Genomic DNA, 9,084 nt, shown 5'->3' with positions numbered 1-9,084 from the left:
ATTAGAATTTGATCTATATTTTCAAAGACTTCCAGGAGGTTTGTCTGTGCTTCAAATAACTTGTTAGAGATTTTGAGGAGCTCAGCAGCATATTGACATTTGTACCACTTTGCTAAGGGCATGCTTCAGTGCTGTGAATACCATAAGCAAAGCAGTTTGTTTTCACTATGTTCTGCTAAGAATAGCTGTGCCTATAGATTGATAGTTTAAGTTATTAGTGTTGTCAGCAAAGTATAACAACACTGCTCAATTGAACGTGGTGACCAGCCAAGATGGTCTCTGTATGCTTTCATTTTTTCCATGTCAAGAACTTTCACTTTATATTCCTTAAACTTATTTATGGACCCGTTTTAACTTCTCTTTTATAGATTTCAAGAATGTATCTAGGCATGGCCTATGCATAAGCCATAGAATACCTACTTAACACAGATAAAAAGTTAAAATGTAAAGAGTCTAGACATTCAGACATAAGGGAACTAGGTATCAAAATAGGGGATTTTTATGTAACCATTTGCTGTAACAAGTTTCATACAATTTAATCTGTTTATTAACATTAGTAAAAGTATCTCCTCAAGAGAATTATTGTAAAGAATTCTTACCACCTACATGAGCAGAAGACCATATTTCTTTAAACTCAAACATGTATCAATGTGACATGCTACTACATTTAGTATTGTAATTCCAATAAAAAGGTAGTTTGACTTACTAGGAGACCATTATAAAAATATTCTTAGTTGTAAATTTAAATATGCCACAGTATCCTTCATGTGAAGCTCATTCTGCATTTGCAGTCCTATGCTTAGTTACAAAAAAACCCACACCAAACCCCATACCAACTAATCTGTTGGGTTTACCTTGTACTAGAATAAAAGAGGTAAGTTTTGTTAAAAGCTTACTTAGCACAGGAAGAGTACAATTTAGGTGGTGTCCCACAAGAATTCCAGGTGCAATGTGGTCAGTGATATGCACAGCACTTACTGCAGAAATTAATAAAGATCTGAGCCATTTTGAACTTTTTGTCACATATCCCCTTATATGATTAGAATAGTAGTGTAATTATTATATAATTGTGTACTAATTGAAGCAACTTATCAGAAGATAGAGGAGAACACAAAAGATACTGCAAGAGTTGTTTGTTATACATACAGAAGCTACATTATAGGAACAACAGGCAGCAGATGACAATTTAGATAGATATTCCCAGGAAATTTATGTTACACAGATGAAATTAGGAATATGAAATGCCATATAAATAGCAGAACTGGTGAGTTTTATTCAGGCATATATTACCAGTTAATACATGAATGAAGCAAATATAATTTCTCAAAGCAATGATTTTCAACTTATGGACCCTTAGTCTTCTGTGGCCTATGGGCTCATGAAGTATTATTTAAAAAAGATAATAATTCTTACTCTCTGCAGAGTTCCAGTCAGGGTAAAGGAGTCTCAATCTCCTCTTGGACATTGTGAGGATTCGCAGTGTTACTGATCTTTACAGATCTTTACAGATCAGTAAAGTCGGATCACCACGGTGTAAGTGGTCACTGTTCAGCCCTGATGATAAGAGATAGCAAAGTTATCTGCTGTTGGTTACTAAGCTAGTTCCAAATGGTCAGATTTTCCAGACAGCGTCCTAGTGTTTTAAAAATATCAAAGATTCTGCTCTGTATCACTGAAACTAGAAAAAATTATCACCATTTTTGCCCAGTCTTGAATTGCTGACAGTAATTCAAAGCCTGCCTTCTGCAGCTTTCTCAAACCCTTCTGATTTTAAGGATTCCCACACATCCGTCTTGAACTACACTGATTAACTTAAACATCTCAGGGCCTTAGGATAACCAATCCAGTTGTTACCTTTATCCAATTTCTTGTGTGACATATTAGGCAGAGAATGTGCAAGCCAGAGATTTAAAACATTTGTGTTAATTTTGTGCATATAATACTATTGTTCACCTATTGAAATTGCTGGACCAAATTTCACTAAAGTCAGTCACATTTCTCTCTGTAGTACTGATGAGTAAAAAAATATCCTGATGAATCAAAACTACTAAACTAGAATTATTTCCAATACATTTATATTTATGCTGTTTTCCCTTTTTCTTGATGAATGGGCAGTGTGTAAATATAAGAGATTAATAACTATATGTAAATATATAAGATATAAAGAACATTTAATATCTGAAATATAGGAAAATATATATAAAATATAATTTATTTTCCAGATGCAGTAAGGACATTTTTCTCTTATCAATGCCCCATTGAGAAACTTAGTGGAAATCAAACATTTGTGACTGGTATGACCATACCAAGCTCTAGAGCTCTTTAGAGATACAAACAAATATTTAAGAGTTAACCACTTCAAAAGGAAGGAAGAGAAGCTATGAATTTAGCTATTTTATTCAATCTCCATCATGCCTGCAATGAGACAATACATTCATTTACTGTAATCCCTCTCAGTAAATCCATATCATCAAAGGATAAAACATCAGTTTCCAAGGCAGCTTTTTCTGGCAAAATACATCAGCTCTGTAGAGGTACAGTAACAATGTGAGGTATGGGAGGTATAGGCTTTCCTTGTATCTGTGTCCCTTGTACAGCAGCAGCTGAGTTTAACAGCAGTACGAAAATTTCAGGTGATGACTTAGCCCGCTCCTGTGCTACAGGCGCAGAACTGATTTGTCTCCACAGACGCTCCATTGTCCAAACTAATAAGAGTGATGCTTTTGCCATGGCTGCACAGAAAGGAGCACAGCATTTGAGAAAGGCAGCAGCACACAGCAAAGAGGCAACTGCCTGTGGCTTCTCACCAAACACATTTATGACAGCAGACAGCTCCTGTGGAACAGTGGCGATGAGCCAAAGGTCTCTGTCACTGCACCCTGTGCTGCCTGCAGTAGCCAACAGCACTGCTCTGCCTTTTGTAGGGCTCCCACCTACATGTCTGTAGTCAAGCAGATTTCTTTTCCCACTCTTAGACAAATATATACATAATCTATTTCAGTTATTGATTTGTTCTATTTGGTAGTGACACATTAAATTTTAAATCATCTTTCTTGTCACTGTCTAAATAAGCTGCTTTTGTCTCCCCCTCTTTCTGGGCTTTCAGGACATAGTCAATACCTATAAACTAAAAATGTGAAGGGAGGTTTCATCTCATTAAAGTGTTCCATGGGTGGATATTTCTTTATTCCTTCTTGTGATTTGTGTCCACAATTTCTGACCTTTCCTATCCATGTTGTCTCACTCATGCATTGTGTGCTCCTAGGGAATGTACTCAAGTATGTCACAGGACTTACTAGCGGATTTTTGCTTTATGTTATATACCTTCCTTCTCCCCTGTCAGAGTATTCTCATCTGTTTATAGATTGTTCAATAGCTCAATGGGTAGAATCATTCTTCTAGAAGACCAGGTTCTGGAAAAATGACTTATATTGCTTTCAGATATTGCTTCTTTACCAGATTTTTCATTGCACTTATCTCAATGCAATTTTTTACTTTTTAATACCACAGTTCCTCAGTAAAAACCAATTATCTTTAGGAATATTATAGCTGTCAGGGTTTTTTCTTCCCACTATGCTTTTCATACCTAAGGTTCTGTCTGTGTCATGTTGCTAAGGTTTCTGGAAACTGGGTTATGACTCAGTCTCTTTCTCCCTCTTAGAGTACCTTCAAGAGGCTTAAAGTGAGTCATAAAATAAAAAAAATATAAGTGAAGGAACTCAGCTTTCTAACCCTAAACAGAGTCCACATACTTCAATTTTCCAGGGATTGTGGGCATGTGATGACAGTAATTTCCCAGGGCATTTCATTGCTACTTTGCAAGCCAGCAGTGTTGGCTTCAGAAGTCTCCCATGGATCCCCTGCTTCTAAATATTCAATTTGGCCCCATGGTAGAGCAGCCTCCCTCAGCTCACAAATGCAGCCCCAGCATAACAAATTACACTTGAACAGCTTGAGAGCTGCAGGTGGCTAAAGATTCTCAAATTTGTTGTAAATCCTTGCAGCTAGTAACTACAAACATTCATCTTTTTCTCCATCTAAATAAATTAGGCTGCTGCCTTCTCATTGTAGAAATGTGGGGAGGGCAAGTCAGAGGGGAGGACTATGGTAAAAGGAGCCTCACAAAGACAAATGGTGTCAGAAAGAAGCTGTATCCAAAGAAATGTAACTCCAAACCATTCTTCATTCTCTGTGTTGCTAAAATTTCATTTTACATAGAGAAGTGTCTGATTAGGATTCTGATCCTCACCAGAAATTTGATGAAGCCACCAACAGCTTTACCAAAATACTAATCTACTAATCTTTGAGTGACAGTGCACCACTCTTGCATAAAAATGCTCCTGCTATCGACATCCAGTTTGAATATATGCATTACTGGCTCCACATGACTTGGAATGATCAAGATCTTGGAGCAAAAATCAGGAAACACCATAAAGTGAAGTGCCATGGGAATGACAATGTTGCATGTATTTATGAAAATTTTCCATCAGGAAAAGTAGTCAAACATGAAGCAAACTTAGTCTGCTTTTCCATAGAATTTGCACAGCACAAGAGTATGCATGAAAATACATAACATCTAGACAAAATAGAAAAGGGATATCCAACACTTTGGTTGGTATCAATCCATAAAGCAATTGCTCTGCCCCTTTAGGAACTTGGTATGGTCTGAGCAGCACTGGTCAGCCAGTGCTTGAAAGCTTGGCTGAAAAGGCTCATGTTTTGGTTTTTTGGTAACCATTCCAGAGAAATAATGGATGCAGTGAGCTGAAAAAGTTATTCAGTGAGCTGAATTGAATTGAATGAGCTGAAAAAGTTATTATATCAATTCAGCTCACTCAGATAACATTAAATAAAGAGATGTCTCAGTTAAATAAGTGCACTTTAAAACATTTATGTGTTCTATCAATCAGAGAATCAAAATGAAGAAGTTGCTTGAAAACTGCTGATTAATTGTAAAAGTTAGCGCTGGTGCAGAAAAGAGAAGCAAGGGATAAACTCCCAACCTTCCATGGGGAAATGATTCCCTGGATGAGGCTCTGAAACCATGGGAGGTGATTTTGAATCATTAAAACTGAAAATCACAGACAAAGACTCCCTAACTAGTCAAAGTTAGACAGTGGTATGTTTATTACGCTGGCGGGCAGCACCGTGGGGATCGTCCCCGAAATGCATGACCATGTTGTACAAGGATTTTTGCCTTCTATTTATTTCCCAAAATAATACATATGCACAGCCCCAGCACCTCCCATCCCCACTTTGTATTAAAATGAGGTTGTGCAGTTCTTCTCTTGAATTGGGTCGGTGGTCTCCAGCTGGGTCAGTGGTCCCAGGGATGAAGTCAGGAAGGTCTTTGTCAGGTCTCTGTGACCCTCTGGCACGATCCAAGGCCCCCTGATCCATGATGGATTGACACAGGGTCCAGGTGCTGGGCACTGTTCTACTGGTCTCAGTCTGTTCCTATAGTGGTTCACTTGCTCCACTTCCTTCTACAAATAAGCTGATAATATAACAATTAACTTTAGCTTAAGCATCCAATAATCATTAACCTATCATTGGTGTATCTAAGTTCAATATGAGCTGGTTTTAAGCCTCAGCTAAAATCTTAACTCTTTAAAATCATGATTCAGCTTCGTGGGGTCACCATTTCGTTCAACGAGAGCATTTGGATCCATTCCTTTCCTTCTGCTTTCCAGTGCTCAGGGAGTGATTTTTCTGTGCAAATAAGGTAGAAGAGATAAATCCAAAACCTTCCCCAAAATATTCCCTGCATATGAAATATTTAGCCATATTAACCTGTCTCATTGCTTGTTTCTGGGATGGTACTGTCCAGCTGCAAAACTTGTGTTCAGAATCAAAGGTTTGTTGTCATTAAATTTATCCAGGAGATATTGATCCAAAATTCTTATTGAAGTTTCTGAATATAACTAAATAAACTGTCTCTAATACCAGAATAGCCTCCTAACTAATATGAATTTAGTATGAATTCCTTAAAAAAAGCTGAGTGCCACAGAAATGCTGACTGTGTCTAATTGTGCCAACACTATGTGGAGCTCAATTGTAAGTTACACTAGGCAAGTAATATCAGATTTTCTTTAATGGATTTTCCAGAAAGCATTTTCTCAAACTGGTGCACAACTTGACAACCAGAGCTTGTGTAATTCTTCTTTTGGATGTCTAACAATGTCATTTTTTGGTCTTCTAAATGTGAGACTCCAACTAAAGTAACAGAGCAAGTAATGTTGGCAATAGAAGCAGGTAATGTGAAATTCATACCACACACCTGCTTTTCTATGCCACTTTTTCTGTGCCAAAATGCTACTCTCTTGTTGGAAGCTAAGCAAATATCAGATGCCTTTCATTTCCCAGACGTGTGTGCCACATGCCACAATGTGCTCCAAGTCTTATTTGCATTTGAAGAAGAAAGAATCAGTCTTTTGTGTGCTTGTATTGCAATCATTGCAGTTGTAAGGATATCTTTTTTTCTGGCAGGTATAGATTGCTTAATTAGTCCTGTCTGTCCAAGCTTTTTTCTACATTATCATCCTGTTTGTAAGACTTGTGCTACCCTGATTTCTTTTCCTCCTCTCCTAAGCATATATAATAACAATGAGAAAAATGTAATGTAAAAGGACCCCACATTCTGTTTCTTTGCAGTATTTCTTACTTCTTCTACTGTGTGCTGGCTGTTTTGCTGTGGAGAATACTGGCCTGCACAACTCCAGGAAGTTTTCTATGACTTAAACTACAGCCAGTGCTGTGTGTTATAAGGATGCAGGACTTTCCTGCTGCCTCCTAACTTCCCTGTTTCTTATAGACACAGGCAGCCTGGAATAATTTTTGACTAACTGTTGCCTTTGGATTTCTTTGGTGAAAGATGAAGAACGATGGCAGAAGAAAACTCAGTGATAACAGTGACCCCTCTCTCTCTCTGCCTTCATTTTTATGAATGGGTTTGTTTCTCTTTCTGATGAACTGAGTTTCAAAAGGATCCAAGTGAAAAAAAGACCCTGCCAGATTTCTGCACTCATGGACAGGATTCATCCATCTTTCCATGTGTGCTTACTGTTATTTAAGAGAGTTGGGTGCATCCTGCCTGTTCTCTAGCTATCCACCTTGTGGGAACATCCAGCTTTTCTCCTAAGCCCAATGTCATATCTGCTAGCCCATGTAAATGACTTAGATATCCCAAAGTACCTCCAAAGGATGTCTTAAGAAATGCATCCCTGGATTCTGTAAGCGTGGCAAATATTTTAATTTAATTAATTGGATGTGGGAATAAGTTTGGACTGATATCACAAAAATCAAGGCTCTCTTTACTAAAGTTTTCAAGGTTATGGCATTAGGAACCCAAAAGGAATTCAGTTCCATTACACATCTATCTGCCAAGATCTGCAAAAGAGATATTTTTTTTAAGAAATAATATTTTACCTTTTTTTAATGTATTTTTCAATTTTTCTTTGGAGTGTGTGGCTTTTTTTGTGAGTAGAGATCAGCATATTCAATAAAAAAGAGAGAACATGTTTAATGACATTACTGTAGTCAGAAAATAATTGATAGTTTGCTTTTAAAATCTTCTTTTACATGGCAGAAAGAAAGATCAGCAATAAGTAACTTTAAGTGAGGAATGCAACTAGATTTGGTAGATTTTCTGGCAATATGATTTACTTTCCCCTGCTCCAACTTAAGGAGCAGAACAAAAGTAAACAAATGGCATCAGCCCATGAGTCAGGTTTTAGTCAAATCAGTGGTTGACAAGTCATCCTAACAGTATTGCTAGAATTTAGCTGCTGGATGATGTCAGAATGGCTGAACTTGCTGTCAAATTACTTCCATTTACCACTTGCCTGTTGTGCCTCCCCAGTTAGACATAAAATCCATTAATTCCTTCTTGCCTGCCAGGGTGAATTCCATAATCTGTTATGAAAAAGTGAGATCTCTCCAGCTCCAACAGGAGCCCATCTTTAACCCGTTTGGGTTTTTTCTCCATGAGCTGGCCCAGTTGACCATTGTGGCCACTGTTATGCACAAATAACTCACTAAAGAATGAGTTGTATGAAGCCCTGGAGCAGTGTGGGCTTCACCTGCAAGACAGCTCCTAGCCAAAGGCTCTCTTGTGACATGCCCAGGTGTCAGAATCTGTGGGTATTGGTGATTCCGAGATTGTAAAAAGTCTCTGTCTTTCTGCCCCGTTGCCAAAGAAGAAGCCATAATTCGTCTGTGCTGTTTTCAAGGTTGTTTATTTTTGCTTATCTCTAACATGTTCTGCTGCCCTGCCGCAGGTCTGTCCTGCAGGGCAGCGTGTGGGGCTCTACCCCCAGTGGGATGTTACAAACATTATATACCAGAAACTACGTGTGCTATATTTACAATAATGTGCCAATATCTATCATCTACGTTGAACAGTGTGTCCCCAGCCTAAACCAATAGAAAAATGCCAACACCACAGTGAAACATGGAGGGCATGAAGAAGGAGGAAAAGGACAAGACACACCCAATTTGCTCCATCTTGTCCCCTCTGAACCCCTAATCTAGAAACCTAAAATTTTACTTTTGCACCCGTGTCACACTTAATTATTACTCTTATCAAACATTCAAAGCTTGTAATTCATCCTGTAAGATTGAAAACTCCTCCCCATGGACAGAGATCACAGACAGTGATCGGGGCTCTGTCCAGGGGGGTTCCTGACCCCTGCCAGAGTCCCAGACCTGCCAGGGCAGCCAGAGGGAAGCCCTGGATTCCCACACCCAGAGAGAGTACAGGGCTTTACTGTGCCGGGTATGGATTCATCCTGCTGACTAAAAGCTCTGCATATTTCAACATAAGCCAGTTTAAAAATTTTTCAGAGGTGAACTTCAACTGCATGATGTTTCATTATTATGTGGCATAAAACATCATAGTGGGAGACATGAAGAAATTACATGGGTGTTAGGAAAGGAGCAATCATGATAGAGATTCAACAAAAAGAATAATGGTATTTATCTACCCCATAATAAGAAACACACTTCAGACTCCTTTGGCCTTTTGAGATCCAGCAACAAAACAGATTCAATGAAATGGTAGTAGTGAATAGGCTTTAAGGGCAC

The sequence above is a fragment of the Taeniopygia guttata genome, chromosome 2 (assembly GCF_048771995.1).
Source record: "Taeniopygia guttata chromosome 2, bTaeGut7.mat, whole genome shotgun sequence".
Classification (NCBI taxonomy): domain Eukaryota; kingdom Metazoa; phylum Chordata; class Aves; order Passeriformes; family Estrildidae; genus Taeniopygia; species Taeniopygia guttata.
Note: the sequence above shows the minus strand (reverse complement) of the source record.